The following is a 20416-nucleotide window of genomic DNA, read 5'->3' as shown; positions in this document are numbered from 1 at the left end:
GGTAAGCTGGGACAAAGTGAGAGAGTGGCATGGACATATATACACTACCAAATGTAAAACAGACAGCTAGTGAGAAGCAGCCACATAGCACAGGCAGATAAGCTTGGTGCTTTGTGACCACCTAGAGAGGTGGGATAGGGAGGGTGGGAGGGAGACGCAAAAGGGAGGGGATATGGGGATATATGTATACATGTAGCTGATTCACTTTGTTATATAGGAGCAAGTAACACAACATTGTAAAGCAATTATATTCCAATAAAGATGTTAGAAAAAAACATCTAATAATAATAATGATGAAGGGGAGAATAAACAAGACTAGGGAAATTAAATGTAATTAGAAATAACATCCATGCATTATACACATGCAATAAAATCTTAAATACTTTCAGTGAAAAAAAAAATTTTAGTCTGAAATGTACATTTCAGTTTGAAAACCAGATTTTTCAAGTATGTATAAACTATTTAGAATTTTGTAAATGATATTCATTTAGATTATGCCGCATAAAATACATAATGACTGAAATTGATTTTTGCCATGTTAGAGTCTTTAGTTTCTTTAAGGAATTTCCTCTGTGATTAATTGAATTGATCATATGCTAAAAATACTTTATATAATATAAATATGCAATTTTATAATGTTATGCCTCATATTTGCTCAGTGGTTTATTTTATTATTAACTATAGTAGGGGTCCTCTGTAATCTTATAAACCTCCGTTGTATAATGTTGTTTCAGGAACTATGTAAATTTTGTTAGCATTTGTCCTTGAAATAGTTATTATTTTCTCAGGACTCTGCTAAGTAACGTGCCGATAACATCTCACCTAATCATTAAAATAATTTTTGAGATAAATATTATTATCCGTAATTTGCAGATGAGAGAACCAAGGCACAGAGAATTTAACTTGTCCCAGATCGCAGAGCTGGTAATTGGTGGAACAAGGACTGAACCTAGAGATGTTTATTGATGATGATAATAGTAAGACTTTTTTCTATGAGAAGTATCATTTCCTTTGAATGCACTTTAACAATGACTCCAATCCTATACTTTAATTACAAGTATTTCATGGTTAACTATGAAAATACTTTTATTTGTTCTTTCAGTGGCCCCATTTTTAAATTAGTAAAGAGTACGTTATAACTTAAGGGGCTAATCAAAATTTATTTACTGTCTGAATGTATTAGTTTTAGTTTTCATTAATCTGAGACTTAGTTTTGTTTCAGATATATTTAACTGTGCTCAATTATAGGAACCAACTTTAGAATATTACATTTGTAATGGAATGAGTGTAACTTTAAATGTCTCAGACTTTGGAGAAAATTATCTAATTATATGTTTATATTTCTGACATGATTGTGACAATGTGTAATTAATTTTAGAGGCAATTTTACCCCGATGTGGGGCTATATGTTCTAAATCATTATAACTTTCTGTTTGTAAGAAACATTTAATTAATATGCTCAAGTTTAATTTGGAAGTTTAGTGATATTTTACTGTTACATCACTAATTTAACATGCTATTTCAGAAGACACCAATGTTTACTAATCTTAAAATGAGCATTTTATTTTAGTGTTTTCACAATTAAAGTGTTACTTAATGAATGACTTTGTAGTGCTTTGATCTTATGGAATGCTGGCAAGTAATATTTTCTATATTTTAATTCCAGAAAAGTATATAAGGTAGTATTAACCTCTATAAAATTAGAATGCCTGAAACTATAAAAAGTAAAACATTTGTCAGTTTTGTCTTCTGATTAAAGAAACCTCACAAAATTCCAAAATGTTGTTAGGGAAGTATATGTACTTTACAAGGATTATTGGAAAATCACTATGATAGATGAAACAGGATGCGCATTTATAGTGGTTTTATCTTATTCAGGAGTAAAGGCAGATTATCAAAGTGGACCAGAATCATCAAGCGCACTTCTGTGGTGGAAATAGAATTCATTTGTTTTTCTGATCTAAGTCCTGTGACACAGAACAGACATAGAGTCCTTGTGGAATTCAGAAAATCATTTGTCTGTGAAGAATGTGGATTTAGGGCTTCTATGCTGTGTCATGGCTAAAAGTCTTAAAAAGAGGCAAATTTAATTATGAAGGGGGTTTGATTAAATCCCCTGAATCAGGCAGATAAGTATTATGATGTTACTGTTAGCTTAAGAAATACTGAGGCTCTTAGTGCTTATTCTCTGGAAGGGAAACAAATCATTGAAGCCTTCTTTCCCAAGGGGTTGGATAAATGATAGTGATTAGATTTAACTGAATATGACATATACCTATATACATAGATCTTTTAACCATTCTGTAAACGGTTATATAACTGAGTAATTTCCTACCCTTCGTTTAGTAGAGCACATTAAAAAAATCAATTTCAATTACTATTGTTATGATATCCTGTATATAAATTTAAACTAAGATTTCATGATGAAAGCTGATCTTAAAGAATTGTGTCAGTTGCATTCTTTAGTTAGATAAATTTTATATATATTATATTGAAAGTAATGGAAAAATATTAATAAGCAAAGAAAAGAGTGTTTCTGTTACCATTTTGACCATTTTGATGTATACCTTTCAAAAGTTTAAATATATATATTTACATCATATTAGTAATGTGTATACCATATTTGTATTTTAAAATATAGTATCATGTTTTATAGTATTATAGTACCCCTTTTTAAAATTTAGAAATATATCGTGCCATTTTAAAATGTCAGTAAATATAACTTATTTTTAAGACAGGAAAGAAAGAGAACAAAGAATTTCTTAGACATATTTTCTCCTCATTAGATCTTTCAGAATGAAAAGTATTAGTTAAAATATGCATATATAAGTTAGGGAAGGCTTTGGAAGAAAACTTTTTAAGTGAATTATAGCTGTATAGATAAATTTATTTTAATTTGTAGTGTGCAAACTCAGTATTTTTCTGTAAGATAGTGATACATGTTTATCATATCTTTATACTGACAAAAAATCAAATGACTTGCTCAGGTTTTTTATTTTTTGAATTGTTAGAGTTTTTATTTATTTTTAATTTTTTTAAATAGATCTTTATTGGGGTGTAATTGCTTCACAATAGTGTGTTAGTTTATGTTGCACAACAAAGTGAATCAGCCATATGCATACACATGTCCCCATATCCCCTCCCTTGTGAGCCTCCCTCCCACCCTCCCTATCCCACCCCTCTAGGTCATCGCAAAGCACTGAGCCGATCTCCCTGTGCTATGCTGCTTCTTCCCACCAGCCAATTATTTCACATTCGATAGTGTATATATGTCGATGTTACTCTCACTTTGCTCCGGCTTTCCCCTCCCACCCCATGTCCTCAAGTCCATTCTCTATGTCTACCTCTTTATTCCTGCCCTGCAACTAGGTTCATCAGTACCATTTTTTTTTAGATTCCATATATATGCGTTAGCATGTGGTATTTGTTTCTCTCTTTCTGACTTACTTCACTCTGTATGACAGACTCTAGGTCCATCCACCTCACTACAAATAACTTAATTTCATTTCTTTTTATGGCTGGGTAATATTCCATTGTATATATGTGCCACATCTTCTTTATCCATTCATCTGTGGATGAACATTTAGGTTGGTTCCATGTCCTGGCTATTGTAAATAGAGCTGCAATGAACACTGTGGTACATGTATCTTTTTGAATTATGGTTTTCTCAAGGTATATGCCCAGTAGTGGGATTGCTGGGTCATATGGTAGTTCTATTTTTAGTGTTTTAAGGAACCTCCATACTGTTCTCCCTAGTGGCTGTATCAATTTACATTCCCACCAGCAGTGCAAGAGGGTTCCCTTTACTCCACACCCTCTCCAGCATTTGTTGTTTGTAGATTTTCTTTTCATTTCCATTCTAACTGGTGTGAGGTGATAGATACCTCATTGTAGTTTTGATTTGCATTTCTCTAATAATTAGTGATGTTGAGTAGCTTTTCATGTGCTTCTTGGCTATCTGTGTCTTCTTTGGAGAAATTTCTATTTAGGTCTCCTGCCTATTTTTTAATTGGGTTGTTTGTTTTTTTAATATTGAGCTGCATGAGCTGTTTATATATTTTGGAGATTAATCCTTTGTTCGTTGACTTGTTTGCAAATATTTTCTCCCATTCTGAGGGTTGTCTTTTCGTCTTGTTTATGGTTTCCTTTGCTGTGCAAAAGCTCTTAAGTTTCATTAGGTCCCATTTGTTTATTTTTGTTTTTACTTCCATTACTCTAGGAGGTGGATCAAAAAAGATCTTGCTGTGGTTTATGTCAAACAGTGTTCTTCCTATGTTTTCCTCTAAGCGTTTTATAGTGTCCGGTCTTACATTTAGGTCTTTAATCCATTTTGAGTTTATTTTTGTCTGTGGTGTAAGGTAGTGTTCTAATTTCATTCTTTGACATGTAGCTGTCCAGTTTTCCCAGCACCACTTATTGAAGAGGATGTCTTTTCTCCATTGTATGTTCTTGCCTCCTTTGTCATAAATTACTTGCCCGTATGTGCATGGGTTTATCTCTGGGTATTCTATCCTGTACCATTGATCTATATTTCTGTTTTTGTGCCAGTACCATACTGTCTGGATTACTGTAGCTTTGTGGTATAGTTTGAAGTTAGGGAGCCTGATTTCTGCAGCTCCGTTTTTCTTTCTCAAGATTGCTTTGGTTATTTGGGGTCTTTTGTGTTTCCATACGAGTTGTAAAATTGTTTGTTCTAATTCTGTGAAGAATGCCATTAGTAATTTGATAGGAATTGCATTGAATCTGTAGATTGCTTTGGGTAGGATAGTCATTTTCACAATGTTGATTCTTCCATTCCAAGAACATGGTATATTTCTCCATCTGTTCCTGTCATCTTTGATTTCTTTCATCAGTGTTTTATAGTTTTCTGAGTACAAGTCTTTCGCCTCCTTCAGCAGGTTTATTCTTAGGTATTTTATTCTTTTTGTTGCAATGGAAAATGGGAGTGTTTCCTTAATTTCTCTTTCTGATTTTTCGTTGTTGGTGTATAGGAATGCCAGAGATTTCTGTGCATTAATTTTGTATCCTCCAACTTTACCAAATTCATTGAATAGTTCTAGTAGTTTTCTGGTGGCATCTTTAGCATTTTCTATGTATAGTATCATGTCATCAGAAAACAGTGACAGTCTTATTTCTTCTTTTCCAATTTGTATTCCTTTTATTTCTTTTTCTTCTCTGATTTCTGTGACTAGGACTTCCTAAACTATGTTGAATAAGAGTGGTGAGAGTGGACATCCTTGTCTTGTTCTTGATCTTAGTGGAAATGCTTTCAGTTTTTCACTGTTGAGTTTGATGCTTGCTGTGGGTTTGTTATATATGGCCTTTATTATGTTGAGGTAGGTTCCCTCTATGCCCATTTTCTGGAGATTTTTTTTTATCATAGATAGGTGTTGAATTTTGGCAAAAGCTTTTTCTGCATCTCTTGAGATGATCATATGGTTTTTATTCCTTAGCTTGTTAATGTGGTGTATCACATTGATTGATTAGCATATATTGAAGAATCCTTGCATCCCTGGGATAAATCCCACTTGATCATGGTGTATAATCCTTTTAATGTGTTGTTGGATTCTGTTTGCTAGTATTTTGTCCAGGATTTTTGCATCTATATTCATCAGTGATATTGGTCTATAGTTTTCTTTTTTTGCGACATCTTTTTTCTGGTTTTGGTATCAGGGTGATGGTGGCTTCGTAGAATGAATTTGGGAGTGTTTCTCCCTCTGAAATTTTTTGGAAGAGTTTGATAAGGATAGGTGTTAGCTCTTCTCTAAATGTTTGATAGAATTCACCTGTGAAGCCATCTGGTCCTGGACTTTTGTTTGTTGGAAGATTTTTTATTACGGTTTCAATTTCATTACTTGTGATAGGTCTGTTTGTATTTTCTAATTCTTCCTGGTTCAGTTTTCCTTGGAAGATTGTACCTTTCCAAGAATTTGTCCATTTCTTCATGGTTGTCCATATTATTGGCATATAGTGTTTGTAGTAGTCTCTTATAATCCTTTGTATTTCTGCAGTGTCAGTTGTGATTTCTCCTTTTTCATTTCTAATTTTATTGATTTACGTCCTCTCCCTTTTTTTCTTGTTGAGTCTGGCTAAGGGTTTTTCAATTTTGCTTATCTTCTCAAAGAACCAGCTTTTAGTTTTATTGATCTTTGCTCTTGTTTTCTTCGTTTCTGTTTCATTTATTTCTGCTCTGATCTTTATGATTTCTTTCCTTCTACTGACTTTGGGTTTCCTTTGTTCTTCTTTCTCTAGTTGTTTATGTGTAGGGTTAGATTGTTTATTTGAGATTTTTCTTGTTTCTTGAGGTGAGATTGAATTGCTATAAACTTTCCCCTTAGAACAGCTTATGCTGTGTCCCATCGGTTTTGGGTCGTCATGTTTTCGTTGTCTTTTGTTTCTATGTATTTTTTAATTTCTTCTTTGAGTTCTTCAGTGATCTCTTGGTTATTTAGTAGCACACTGTTTAGCCTCCATGTATTTGTGTTTTTTACAGTTTTTTTCCTGTAATTGATTTCCAGTCTCATAGTGTTGTGGTCAGAAAAGATGCTTGATACGATTTCAATTTTCTTAAATTTTCCAAGGCTTGATTTGTGACCCCAGATGTGATCTATCCTGGAGAATGTTCTCTGTGTACTTGAGAAGAAAGTGTATTCTGCCACTTTTGGGTGGAACGGTCTCTAAATATCAATTAAATATATCTGGTCTGTGTGTCATTTAAAGCTTGTATTTCCTTGTTTATTTTCTGTTTGGATGATCTGTCCATTAGTGTAAGTGGGGTGTTAAAGTCCCCTACTATTATTGTGTTATTTTCGATTTCTCCTTTCATGGTGGTTAACCTTATGTATTGAGATGCTCCTATTTTGGATGCATAAACGCTTATAATTGTTATATCTTCTTCTTGGATTGATCCTTTGATCATTATGTAATGTCCCTCCTTATCTCTTGTAACAGTCTTTGTTTTAAAGTCTATTTTATCTGATACGAGTCTTGCTACTCCAGCTTTCTTTTGATTTCCATTTGCATGGAATATCTTTTTCCATCTCTTCATTGCTCTGGTTTGTAATATTCAGTTATAATTAATTTCTTCTACTGATGATCCAGTATTTAAGTCAGAATAGATACTGACTTTTTAAAGTGTCCACAGGTGATCTCATAGCTGTATAAATTCTAGAATAAATTGCCACATGTAGGAATAGAATTATATCAGTCAGTATACTATGTGTAATGTCGCAGTAACAAATGACTCCAAAATTCCAGTGGCATTACAACAAGCGACTTCTCACATATCCCACATACTCATATAGTGGATCAGCTGTGCTTCTGCTTCATGGGTTCCTCACTTTATAAATGAGGCTGATAGAGCAGCCCCTATCTTGGACACTGTTGGTCTCATAATAAATGTCTCTATATAGGACATTGCTGGTCTTCTGTCTGCTAGAACATGGCATTATTTTTTACATTCTGCCCACATTTCACTGGCCAAAGAAAGTAACTTTGGCACTCTTGATTTTGACAGGACAGGGGATATATAATCTTTCCAGAAGTGGCACCACATGGTCAAGCCAAATATCAGTGAGACAGGAGAGTATACTTTCCCCTCAGGGAGGTGGAACAAATACAGTCCACTACAATAACTAATTATTTAAACTTTATAAAATACAGAAAAGATAAAGAATCTGTTTTCTAGTAAGCTATGTTGACCAAATTTTGTATAACTTTACATTTTAACATCTGCAACTATTTTCCCCTAGTTTGTTAAGAGGGTTGAAAACAGGGGCCCATGTGTCTAGTTGGAACTTTTTTCTTTTGCTATAGAGTTCTTATTAGTGTAAAAAGATTGTTCAGCGTGTTATTCTGCTTTCCTTTAAATAAACTTGAATGTTCTAGACCAGGGGTCCCCAACCCCTGGGCACGGACTGGTACCAGTCCATGTCCTGTTAGGAACCGGGCCACACAGCAGGAGGTGAGTGGCGGGCGAGCAAGCAAAGCTTCATCTGTATTTACAGCCACTCCCCATCACTCGCATTACGGCCTGAGCTCCGCCTCCTGTCAGATCAGCAGTGGCATTAGATTTTCATAGGAGCACGAACCCTACTGTGAACTGCGCATGCAAGGGATCTAGGTTGCACGCTCCTTATGAGAATCTAATGCTTGATGATCTGATGTGGAGCTGAGGCGGTGATGCTAGCACTGGGGAGCGGCTGCAAATACAGATTGTCATTAGCAGAGAGGTTTGACTGCACAGACCATAGTAAGTCAATTGCTTGCAATCTCATATCAAAACCCTATCAGTGAGTGGCAAGTGAAAACAAGCTCAGGGCTCTCACTGATTCTGCATTATGGTGAGTTGTATAATTTTTTCATTAATATTACAATGTAATAATAATAGAAATAAAGTGCACAATAAATGTAATGCACTTGAATCATCCCAAACCATCCCCACCCTGGTCCATGGAAAAATTGTCTTCCACAAAACCAATCCCTCATGCCAAAAATGTTGGGGACCGCTGTTCGAGACTATTAAGATTCTGTTAACTATGTTTCATGAAGCATTTTCTCCACTTCAGAAGCCTTATGCTTGGCATTTCAAGGAGTCACCACTAGATGGTGATCTCGCTCATTTAGAAGGATAGAACGGCTGTGTGTTTCTCTTCAGGTGAATGGGTTGGTTACAAAGGGACCAGAAATGTGAGCCATACTAATGTTATGGGAAGAGTCTTTATAATCAAAATGGTACTATTTATGAGTATGTATATATATATGTGTGTGTGCGTGTGTGTACACAAATGCATATCCTCACACAGGAAAATTCCATTTGAAGCTAAGCTACAAAATAATGTTTTGCCATATTAAGTTACTTCCTCAGAGTATATATATATTTTCAACCGTTATTTCCCAAACAGAGAGACAAGTTTTCCTAAGCACAGTTTCTCAAGAAATTTTACTGAGGCTTGGGTCCATCTGATTGCTTTTTCCTAATACTTTGTTGGAATTTACTAACTGTTGCTGAAACTGTGGTTGTTTTATTTATTTATTTATTTCAAAAAATTCGGGGGCTGTGCCTCGTGGCATGGAGGATCTTAGTTCCCTGAGCAGGGATCAAACCTGTGCCCCCTGCAGTGGAAGCCTAGAGTCTTACCCACTGGACCGCCAGGGAAGTTTCAAACTGTGGTTGTTTTAGATGTGAGCCTTCATCTTCGTTTTAGCAACCTATGTGTTACTCAGCCTCAGTCTCTTTTTCTATAATTAATTGGAGTGAAGAGGGATTAAAATTTTTATATTTCATTTAGACATGTTAAAAATTAACTTTTGTGGTTCATTAATCACAGAATGGGAAAGCTGGTACCCACACTTTTGCTTATTTATTTAGAAACCTTACTTAATGATTATTGCCAGTGGTAACTTTGTTCTAACCTTTTTTCCCCAAAATAACTCAACATAATAACCAATTTGTTACTGGTAAAAATCTAAAAAATGTTTGAAACTATAGACCAAATAGCATAGTTCTCCTTAAAAAAATGCTAAGTTCAGTTGTTAATGCACTTTTTGGTGCTCCTAAAATAATAGTTTTTTTAAAAATTTATTAATTAATTTATTTTTGGCTGTGTTGGGTCTTCGTTTCTATGCGAGGGCTTTCTCTAGTTGTGGCAAGCGGGGGCCACTCTTCATCGCGGTGCGCGGGCCTCTCACTGTCGCAGCCTCTCTTGTTGCGGAGCACAGGCTCCAGACGCGCAGGCTCAGTAGTTGTGGCTCACGGGCCCAGTTGCTCTGCGGCATGTGGGATCTTCCCAGACCAGGGCTCGAACCCGTGTCCCCTGCATTAGCAGGCAGATTCTCAACCACTGCGCCACCAGGGAAGCTCAATAGATAGTTTTCATCATACATTTCTGCTGTGACTCAAAGCTTATGGCTCTCTGTCATGTAATTCAAAAAACTTACAGGGTTTCATGTAGTTATTAGTAGAAATAGAAAATATATGGCTAGGATGCTGCATTTATATAAAGTGAATATTTAATGTATACTCTTGGCTTGAGTCCTGTAAAAATGAATTTGAGATAATACTCTTTACCATACTAAGGAAAATGATCTGTCACAAACCAGTGTTTTCTAAAATCCCTTTTTATCTAGTTTATCACTGAATCGTGATTCTCAAAGGTGAAATCTTATTAAAACTTCGTTAGAGTCTAACTGAAGATGTAAATGAGTGGTTGCAATATGGCCAGAATGATCTCTTGTATTCATTCTAATTTGGCAGTCATAGTTTGTGTATATGATCCCTGAGACAGAAATGAGAGAAAGCTGCTGTATGGTTGGGAATCACACAAAAGCTCGTAGTGAACAGTAAAGCAAATTCTGGTTGAAAGAAGGTTGGGGGTTGGGAGTTCACTGATTCAAGCGTTTCCCCCAAGATATAGTGATGCAACTCTGTGGAGTACTTATAAAAATCATATGCTAGGAAAAGTCTAGTTTTCTGACAGTATCTGGGCTATATGTACCTTTCTCATCTTTTCTCCTGTCATTCTCAATAGCTCCTTATCTTTATACATAAGTTACCTCTTGGATTTCTCAGAACATGCCATTTTATTCTGCTGAGAATGCTCTTCACAACACTGGTCACCTGGCTTTAATACAAGATGCTTTTTAAACTACATCTTTCTAGATAGGAAGTCATTTCCAAGAGGAGTATATTCTTTGTATTTCATTAATTTACATATCATACTGCTGGTTTTGAACTCTGGCTCTGTGTAATCTAGGCAAGTTACTTCAACTCTGTGCCTCAGTTACCTCATTTGTAAAATGGGAATAATAGTAGTATTTACCTCATAGAGTTGTTATGAGGGCTAACTGTGTTAATGTCTGGCATAAGGTAAGTATTCAGGAAGTGTTAGCTATTATTACTATTGCTACTACTACTACTATTTATGGCTGTGGCATGGATAGGCGTAAAATAAGTGTATCTTGAATGAACAAATAAATACAGTAGAGTCACATCCTATGTTGAGGTTAGGTTTTAGGATCAGCCTATAAGGCTAAAATCTTTCATAGTCAAAAGTATCCTTAAGAATCCTTTAGGGAAATCTAACAGGATATTTGAAGTTATTAGTGGAAAAATTATTAAGCCATTTCATTTTTAAATCCCTTTCAGTTTACCCAATTCAATAAACTGTTCCTATTTGTCTTTATTTCTTTAAAAAGTCTTTTCTGGAGCGGCCAAACTAGAGATGCCATATTCTAGACAAACCGAAAACAGCCAGGTTTTCTTCCATGTTGGACTATGTTACCATTCTTTCAGTTGGATACCAAATGAAGAGATTGCTTTACATTCAAGGGCCAAGTTAGATGAAGGTACATTTTTTTATACAGGAGAATCACTCTCACTTTTACCTCCTAGTTCGAGTATTTGCAGTAGTAGAGATATTTGGGATGTGAGGGCAACCAGGTGAAACAGCCGGTTTTATTGTAGCTGCCATTTGCTTTGTTCATGTCACCTATTACAGGCTTGCTGTGGGTAAACGTTTATGACTTGGAGCAGCATCAGAACTATGGTATTTGAATTGCTGCTCTCCATCTCTCTTTCAGTTCCCTTCCTTTCCCCCGTCTTCTCTCCCTTATCCCTTTCAGAGTAAGTATAATGGAATGCTTTTAAGTCAAATGCAACTCTACTTTTATATCTCAGATTAACAAATTTCAGTACTAATTACTAATTCTTCTGTTACTATAACATTATAATGTAGTCTGTATGGTGGCAGTGCTTTAAGGGTGGTATTTTTAGATTAAATTAGGCACATAGATTACTTTTTACATAGGAGTTAAAATCTCCTTAGCAGGAGGATTTAGATACAAGTGCTGGTATTATAGAGCTTGATATACTGTTGTGAGAGCGTGGAGTTCCTGTAATAAATATTTTAAAAGTTGAGGCATATACTAGGCAACCAAATTTCAAGATCTGCAGGGAAAGTTCATTGCTGATGCTAACTTATAAAGGAAAGAGACATAGAGAACTCCTTTGCCTTTTGAAAGGTTAAAAAAAAGCAGCAGCCCAATATGGTCCTGAATTATATAAAATTCTGTACTGCAGTAGCATGCTGTATAATTCATCCTTACTATGCAAATATTTATTTCTTATTTCATTAGTACATAAGTGATGACAGTGACCCTACTTTCACACAGGGAATCCTGAATTGTGCATGCTTTGATTTTTTATGTTGAAGCAGTGCCATTGTATAACACTTATGTCCTTATTGGAGTTTATTTCAATATAAATAGAAAGCAGCCATTTAAATAGTTTGAAATGCCTTACTGACCTTACCGAGAACTTGATACATAGGTGACTAGTTTTATATTTCCATGGGGACTTCCCAGTTAGTGGATTTTATGGAAAATCTGGAGAAATGGTTGCTGCTATTGTGGTACAGGATAAAGAATAAGGTTTTAGACACATAGATACAGAGAACAGAGTACTGGTTACCAGAGGGGAAGGGAGGTAGGGGGAGGACGAAATGGGTAAAGTGGGTCAACTGTTATGTTGATGGATGGAAACAAAACTTTGGATGGTGAGCATGCTGAAGTGTATATGGACATCTTCATAAAATGTTGTACACATGAAACAAGTGTTACCTCCACTGAAAAAAGAGTAAGAGTTTAGATTTAGAAGACTTGGGCTCACATTTTGGAGTAAACTTTTCTGTTTCTTAGTTTCCTTGCATGTAAAATAGGAATGATAATGTGATCTATCTCACTGGATTATGAAGAATCAATTGAGTTAATGTAACTATTAAATGCTTGTATGATGATGATAATATGGTTCAGTTGTCACTCAAGCTATTTTTCCCCCCAGGATTTGGGGGAAATAAGCTTTAAAAATAGCAAACATTTATTGCACGCTTACAATGTAACAGGCATGGTTCAAGAACAGGCCTAGTGCCTTCATACAAAGGTGGAATGCTCCGGATTGAGAAATGTAGGAAATGTTTGTGGTTCAGAATTTTCCCCTGTGAATATACCTCTGAAATTAAGATAGAAATCAGTGTGAAATACTTAATACAAAAAAATTCACCTGATGAATAAATTTTTTTAAGAAAAAACTCAGATTTTGTTTTGTCTACATTTAAGTCTAAAAAAACCTGTTTATTTTTCTAATTTAAACTTTTTTTTAAAGATTTTTTTCATGTAGACCATTTTAAAACTCTTTATTGAATTTGTTACAATATTGCTTCTGTTTTATGTTTTGGTTTTTTGGCCGCGAGGCATGTGGGATCTTAGCTTCCCAGTCAGGGATCAAACCCTCACCCCCTGCATTGGAAGGTGAAGTCTTAACCACTGGACCGCCAGGGAAGTCCCTTCTAATTTAAAATTGACCTTCAGATTCTCTTAAATAATTGATTTTTACTCAGCTGATATTGGATTTACTTTTATTAATATTATTTCATATATAACATATTCAAGAATTCAAGATAGTCATTTAAATTCTGTAGTACAATAAAAATATTGTTGTAAAGGTCTTTTAATTATTGTATAGGATTATCTACACTATTCAATTACATCACAAAAAGAATTCTTGAAATTGAAAAATTCTTCTGACAATAAGTTCTTTTTATTTAAATGTCAGAAATCCAACTATATGAAGCCCTTTATAAATTATTCATATTTTCTCAATTCTTAGTAGACATTTGTTTTAGGTAATTCTCAAATGATTTAAAAGCAGTATTTATATTCTAAATGATATTTTTCTGCAACCTAATTCATAGCTTGACTCATTTAAAGTATTGCCAGGGAATTCTGAAGCTATTTGGACCTCCACATAGCTAAGGATTGTCAATGGGGTGAAGTTTTTAGAACCTGCTGAGTAGTCTGTAGCTGATAAAGTCTAACAGAAGGACTTACTGTATTCCATCCGTTTATTTCTTAGCTATTCACTGAGAGAACATAGAGGTCGTATAAGAGCTGATTTTATTATAGCAGCATCATGGTGGCTGTCACCTGCAGCTAGTTTCTGTCTCCTGAGGTCTGTAGTGCAGCCAAGTGCAGTTTGTTTTATACTCTGAGAAAACATTACTGCCACATTACTGCTTACATGCCATGTGTCACAATAAATCTAGCTGCTGCTTGTCTGTTCTGTACTTTTCTGAGTGTGTTTTCCTGTTGAGAGGGCTCTCATGATTCTCTTTAATATCCTCCTTTTTTTGTCATTTATAATGTCCTTTAACTATTTCTCTCCCAGTTTACCTCATTATTATCTAACACATTTAGTCTACCAGAGTTTTGTAGTACTATGTGAGGCTTGGAACAAACAGCATTAAATATGTTTTGAACAGTTTTATGAGGTTCCTTTTCTTTCCACTATATTTTACTATTGATCACTTTCAGTTAGTTTACTGGGAAGGATTAACTTTTTTCCTTTTATATTGATGGAATTTAGGAGAACGTTTTCAAAGGAACATGTGAGAATGTGGTGCCAATAATCATAAAGCATACAGCAAAATCTTATAGCATACTTTGAAATTTTAAAGGTGCATTTTCATTGCTCATCCACTCCATTTTTTCATAATCATCCTCCATATGGCCTATTTATAAAAGTGACTTATTTTATACTTTTTTTGGTTAATGTTATTTTATCTTTTTCAAGTGTGATAGAAATAGTTATTTTAAACAATTTATGTATGTTTATATATATATGCATATATATAAACGATGATGTAGAAATAATATAGAAACTCATAAGTTGCCACATATAGGTGGGGATTTAAAGAAGACTATGTAATGACACTACATGTAGAAGTGTAAGTATTGCATTAATTATGCATAATAAATTTATGTAGCCTTTTATGGTTTATAGGACACTTTCACATCTGTTGTCTTACTAGACATGTGAGTCCTAACAAGGGCTGTCATTTACTGAACCCCAAAGTGGGTAAGTTATTTGATCTTTAACTTCAGTTTATTAATGTCACCTATGTTTTGCATAGAACTATTATTAGAAAATAGTAAAAGATAATGTCCTTAAGAAAACTTAAAATTGCAGAAATTTTAATTCAGATTATCCATATAAAATATAGACTACCAAAACTGAAATTTATTCATGTATCAATTTTACCACATACTAACATCTTTGACTATTGTATATTTATTGTAAATTCTCTAATTGCTTATCTCATAGATTTTCAAGCTTTTTTATAAAATATGTCATTCTTTAGTTTCATCCCTAACTTGTGTACCCAATTGTAAATTTGGTGGTTGTATCATTTTAAATTTATACTTTGTGTGGCAGCCTGTGTAGTTTGACCTACCCAGCAGCTACTAATTCTTGATTAATATAATTTTCTAGTTGTCACATTATAACGGTAGGGCTGAAGACAGTGCCATTTCCTTTTCCAACATTAGTTTTAGTGCCCTGAGATGTTTTACCCAATTTATCACGATCTAGGAATGTTTATTCAAAAGTTACAGTTGGACAGTAGTAAAATTTTAGAAAAACAATGTTACAGATTTTTTTTTCTTAACCTAGGAAATGTAGCTTAGTTCTTCATAACACTTGTGTTGTTGTCTTGTCTTACATTTTCTATGACTAACTTTTATACCAAATTGAATAAGCCATTAGCTTTTAGTCTGTAGGAATGTGGATCCATAGATATTTCCCATTAGACAAAAGAAAATCTATAAAAGCGGTATCTCCTGGGGCTTGGTCTTCCTAGCTGGCCTAATGGTCTAAAGCAGTGTAGTACTGTACTCTTATGAAAAAGAACTATGTTGGATGATTCCCTTAACATCCAGAAATAATAATTGGAGAGTTGTGTACACTCTTTCAGGGAACTTTAACTTTTCTACTAAATACCACATTTATTAAGCAAATATTCTGATTCAGGGAATTCATGTTATAAATTTTATACTTTTGAAACTATTACTAAACAAAATTATAAACCTTGTATATCTTGTGTCATTTAAAATTAGAGCTTGCTGTGAAATAATGAGATATACTACATTTAGGTTGCCATGTTGTTTTGATAAGTTTTTTTTTTTAAGAACTTCCCTTCAAAAAGCACCTCCATTGGTGATTGTTACACAGCTTTGTGAATATAATAAAACCCACTGAATTGTACACTTTAAAAGTGTGAATTATGTGGTATGTGAATTATATCTCAATAAAGCTGTTATTAAAAAATTCCACTGTACAAAATGTTTTCATAGGTGCAAAGTAATAGAATTCAATTTATATTCACAATTAATTTTAAAAAATTGTTAACCTTAATAAATGTTTAAAGCTTAAGAAATATGAAATTATGTATGACTTAAGAAAATAATTTGTTCTTATTCAGTAGTAACATATGTTCAGAAACTCTAGATAAGAAAAGACATTTTAAAAATGTGTGGATATTTTAATATTCACATCTATCCTGCATTCTGTCCCTAAGCTTTCTCTGTACTTAACTACTTCCTTGGTATCCATACTTTTCCCGCCAGCTTTCATTATTTATTTATTTTTTTAAAAAAAAACATTATTTTTGGCTGCGTCAGGTCTTAGTTGTGGCACGCAGGCTCTGTAGTTGTGGCATGTGAGCTCTGTAGTTGCAGCATGTGGGCTTAGTTCCCCCACAGCATGTGGGATCTTAGTTCCACAACCTGGGATCGAACCCGCATCCCCTGCATTGGAAGGTGGATACTTAATCACTGGACCACCAGGGAAGTCCCATTGCCAGCTTTCATTAGTAGTACATAGCTTTTCATGACCATCTTAGGAAAACAACCAGTTGTAAAAATATCTTCTTATAAGAGTAGTTTAGTGAAAGCACTGGCTTTTTTTCCTGGACTATGAGAGGTGTACATGAGCAATGAGATCATTATCTTAAAAGAAATACAATAAATATCTTGCAGAATAGCTTCTGAAATATAGTAAGCTTTGAATTTTGCTGTAAAATTTTGCTTTAAAACATTTTGGATTTAAAGTGAAAACTCGGAATGTTTGATAAATAGTATTGTGGCATTGGTTCTTGTGTAGATGGTGTACTTTCTTTTAAACTTTTGTTATCATTTTTAGCATTAACTTTCTAGCAGCTAAAATTGGTCAAAACATAGTTTAAAGATAAATGCAGTATCAGGCTTTGATTTTTTTTTTTTTTTTTGGTAAATACTAAGAGCTGAGTACAAAATGAGGGCTGTATTGTGGATTAAGTGAAATATCTCAAGGCTGTGCTGTTCTGATAACTGAACCTGAAGTGACCTTTCTCAGACACAATTACAGAGCTGTATATTTTTCCTTTAATTTCATCAGGGGTTTAATTAGTATACAAATAAAACTTCCCTTATCTTCCTTTCTACCTAATTGGCTTGTCTTCGCTTATATATGAAGTATGTGAAAGTGGGCTGTAATTAGGGTGACCGTGTTAACCTTTTTTCCTCAAATGTACTGTTGCCTAAAGGCCTCAAGGCCTAAAAACAGTGCTTTGGATTATTGCTTTGCAATCGCTATGGTTATCCCATAGGTTTTCTCATGAGCAGAAGGGCTTTGGGTGCTGCAGGTTCCCACTGCTTAACAGGATCTTCATTCTTCTCCCCACTAAATGTTTATTGATTATCTTGCTGTTCCAGGCTCAGCCTCCAACAACTTAATATCAGGTGACAGTCAGGAGAGTTCTCCAAGTAATTAGAGTTGAGCATTGGGGGAACAATTAGGAGCAGAGTTATTAAACTTGATTTATCCTATTCTCCCCTGAACAGTTTCTTGGATATCAGGACATCACACTTTCACAGTCTGCCCTGGTTGAGAAATTAGTGGCTAACCTGCTTGCTTATCATCATTGCCTAGCTGCCCAGAGGTACACCCTCTTGGTTTCAGTCCTTCAGTTGGAAATATTAGAGTCCATAAAGTTTATCATGGGTTTTAATTAGATAAATCTGAACAGGAGAAAAGAAAAGCTGAAGTTAAAATTTTATATGTGTCTGTTATATACATTATATATGGTATAGGTACGTATGTATATAAATCATATATACACACACACACGTGAATATGTTTTTATTTTTTTAAAGCTTAGTGTTAGGATTTTTAAGGATTCTACTTTTGTCATCCAATACAAAAATGTGAACATCAGAGAAAAGACATATTACTGAATCTTTTTATGTCTTGGTGTTTTGCATACATCACCACGAACCTTAGGACTCATTGATGTATATAGATTCCATTGTGATGTTCCTCAGCGCTTTAAAATGAGAATGCTGTGTCCATAAGTTATATAACTATGATTGTTCTCTTTTCAAAAACCATTATCTCTTCATTTTTACATTAAGGAAGTATGATCCATATCACCTTATTTATACCATTTTTTTGTTTGTTGTCTGTAATTTCAGTCTTGAGTAGGCTATTCAGCTGTACCTCTGAAATAGTGCAAGCTTTAGAAGAGTTTGGTGGCTCCCTGCCATTGCCCCTGAGAGAAGGAGATGAAAGCTGATGGAAACTGGAAGATTTAGATATATAGTGGAGATTCTAATTCTATGAGTTATATCTTCTTTGGAAGGATATCATAGAATTGCTGAAAAGTCCAGTATGGTTTTATAGTGATTTTAAGGTCATGGGTTCTCTCAGATTGGACCAGTGAGCTTCGCTCTGGGCAAGGCTGGAATCAATATCCTGAACATCCCTCACAAATATACCCCTCTAGTCATAAGAATTACTGAGCAAGAGAATTTGAATGGAGTGGCACATTCTATTATTTCTGTTGGAAAAAGAACTCAAGCTTTATGTGTAACTGGTGGTGGATCATTAATTTTATATTCACATCTGAAAAATAGCATTTTTTATTACCTGAAAGATGTCAGAAATATTGCCTTTAAAAGGACTCAAATGGGTTTTATTTTTTTAAAGAAAGAAATCTCATGATACTTCAGTGCCTTTAAATATCTTAACATTGGCACAAAATAAGTAGGTTTAGCATGGCTTTTCAAATCTATTCTTTGTTGTCTTTTTAAGTTGGTTTGAATCAGTGACTATTTCCATAGTGGGATATTCTTAAAGATCTGTTAGTACTAAAGATTTAAAATAAAACATAATATCTAAAAAGTAGTCACAGTTTGCTTATTTCTAGTTTTTTGACTTGTATTTATCTGACAGCAACTTGACTGTTTGAAAGTAAATACTGAATTAAATTTCTTTTAGCATTTAAAAATACCTGGTTTAAGGGTAAGCTGGGACGAAGTGAGAGAGTAGCATTGACATATATACACTACCAAATGTAAAATAGATAGCTAGTGGGAAGCAGCTGCATAGCACAGGGAGATCAGCTTGGTGCTTTGTGACCACCTATAGGGGTGGGATAGGGAGGGTGGGAGAGAGGCTCAAGAGGGAGGGGATATGGGGATATATGTATACATATAGCTGATTCACTTTGTTATACAGCAGAAACTAACACACCACTGTAAAGCAATTATATTCCAATAAAGATGTTAAAAAAAACAAACAAACCTGGTTTTGCTTTCAATTCATAGTGTTCAGAGTGAATTAATTGTTTTAGCTCCATGCAGGCAGCTTGAGTTTTTATACTACTTATTGTGAGTGCATTAAAATAATATTATTAGAAGAGTTTTAAACATGAAATTATTGCATCTTGGTTGTTCTTTACTGGGTATTTGAAGCATAGTTGTGAATGTTAATGTGTGGCTACACTCTTAGAAATTAGAAAAAATATTGTGTGTATGCAATCAATTATTTAGTTCACCGTCCAACAAACTTAATTGAAAAACTGGTTGATAAGCTCATATTCTAGAAATTTCATAGGCAAAGAAATGAGCAGATTTTTAGTGCTAAGAGATCCTCTGATCCCTATATTATTTTACATCCTAGAATTTAAAATAAGAAAATACTCCTTTAACTTACGAGTTTTTGAGCCTAAGACCTTAAGCCTTAAAGTTCCAAGATGAAATTGTACTCTTGTATCTTGAAATTTTTGTGCTAAGTGAATATTTCAGATTAAAGCACATAGCAAATATCAATCAACAAATTTTGTACTTCTCTGACTAGGAAAATATTTATGGAACATAATTCCAAATGCAAGTATTGTTTATAACTCTCTCTGTTGAAACATGTTGATCACGTTTGTGTTTTCTCTGACATGAGAGTTTTTTATGGGAAATAAGTGAATTTTATTTTCGAGTCCAGTGTGTTTGTTCACTGAGATGTGTATAGCGACATAACTGTTATAGATACATTTAAAAAGATAGTAGTGGTGCTTTTAAATTTTGGGTTCCCCATTCTCTTATAGGTATCCTAATCTACCTTCCTCTCCATCACACACGTACTTTGGCATATGATAGTTCTTGTTTTAAATAGACTCTAAATTTCATGTGCTTTTTCCATTGAAATCTTTATTTTTTATCATTAAAAGAAAATGCAACCTGAGGTTTTTAATAATCAGATATTTTTAGTAAG

The 20416-nt window shown here is 34.2% G+C and overlaps 1 protein-coding gene across 9 annotated transcripts in view; it reads left to right on the top strand.

Annotated features, from left to right (window-relative positions):
- Positions 1-20416, top strand: part of CCDC171 (coiled-coil domain containing 171) — a 363351-nt gene that overhangs the window by 228228 nt on the left and 114707 nt on the right. The gene's annotated exons all lie outside the window — the stretch shown is intronic.

This window comes from Balaenoptera acutorostrata, chromosome 6 (genome assembly GCF_949987535.1).
Source record: "Balaenoptera acutorostrata chromosome 6, mBalAcu1.1, whole genome shotgun sequence".
Taxonomy (NCBI): domain Eukaryota; kingdom Metazoa; phylum Chordata; class Mammalia; order Artiodactyla; family Balaenopteridae; genus Balaenoptera; species Balaenoptera acutorostrata.
The sequence above is the reverse complement of the archived record's forward strand: the minus strand, read 5'-3'. Positions and strand labels throughout refer to the sequence as shown.